Raw genomic sequence first — 1409 nt, 5'->3', positions numbered from 1 at the left:
TCAGAAATTATGTATCAAAGCTAAAATTTAAATGGCAATAAAGTTTTCATTATTATAAAAGCAGTACCCTCAAAGGAAAAATCATATTAAAAGGGTCTTTGGGATGGATAAAGTTAGGAAACAAACATATTTAAACTTAGGATATCCCCCTATAATTTAGTAAATTATTAATTTTTATTAAGTCCTCATTTACTAACTTCTAAAATTTGTTAGCATTTAGAGGTATTGCCTATTATATTCCAGATAATCCTATTATCCCAGTTAACAGGTGAAAAAACAGAGGCAAGAGAGTTCAAGATCACGTCCTTAAGAAACTGAAGACCTAGAGCTCAACCCCTGCCTCTCACCCCAGAGTAACAGCTGAAATGTTAGGTAAGAGGTTATTAATCTTTTCACTGAAGGACAGACAACATGGATAAGGAGAAAACCCCAGGAAGAGCCCTAAGTGGAGGGTGTGGGGGCGAGGGGGAGGGAGACCGAGGAACGGGGACACTGAGGACCACAAACCTCGTCCGCACAGTCCAACCGGGAGGATCCCACGGCTATCAAGACAGCACGGAATCCAATGAGCCCTCTAATCTCACCCTCTCACCTTGACCGAGATCCCTCAGGAACACACAGTTCTCACCAAAGGTTGAAACTGCTTATTTCTTTTCCAAAAGGGGTTTCTCAGTGAGCCCTATTACCCTCCAAGACAGGAGCTTTAGTCTATAAACTGGCTGTCCACTCACAGTGAGAGAGATGCCCACACCCGAGGGTCCTCTTAAATGTGTTGTTCAGGTGCCAGGAAAAAAGACAGTTAGAGGGAGAAAAACCCCCAGGTACTTGCTCTCCGGAGACATAGTTGTCAGGGCAGTTTTGTCCCAGCTAATCTCATGCTCCAATTTGTCCCGTGCCTTCTGATATAATCACCCAGTTCCCCGTGGTCCTCTCATGATCTCATGATGGTAGATTTTGTTTTAACGAATGTGGGGTCAGTAGATCTGCTGTGTATCTAGGGATCATCTAGTTTGATACCTTAAGTTTCCAGATGGGGAACCTGAAGCAAGAGGAGATGAAATATCCCACGATCGTGACACAGCCAGAGAGCTGGTAAAACAGCTTCAGAACAGTGAAGCAGATCTGTGGGTACCTCACTGTTTATAAAGCACCCCCATTACACACACACACACACACACACACACACACACACGCACATTTTTTCCAGTACCTGATCTTAATTAATCATCACAGCAAACCTGTAGGGCAGACATGGCCTTATTTTCTAAGCATAAGTGAGGAAACTGAGGCAATAAGGGATACAATAAAATTAATTCATGACAGAAATGTGACTTTTGATGGTTCCAATATGAACACTGGTATCAGACAAGGTGGGTGGAATTCTGGCTTTCCACTTGCTGGTTTGTGAC

Source organism: Manis javanica, unplaced genomic scaffold (assembly GCF_040802235.1).
Source record: "Manis javanica isolate MJ-LG unplaced genomic scaffold, MJ_LKY HiC_scaffold_25, whole genome shotgun sequence".
NCBI classification, from domain to species: Eukaryota; Metazoa; Chordata; class Mammalia; order Pholidota; family Manidae; genus Manis; species Manis javanica.
Note: the sequence above shows the minus strand (reverse complement) of the source record.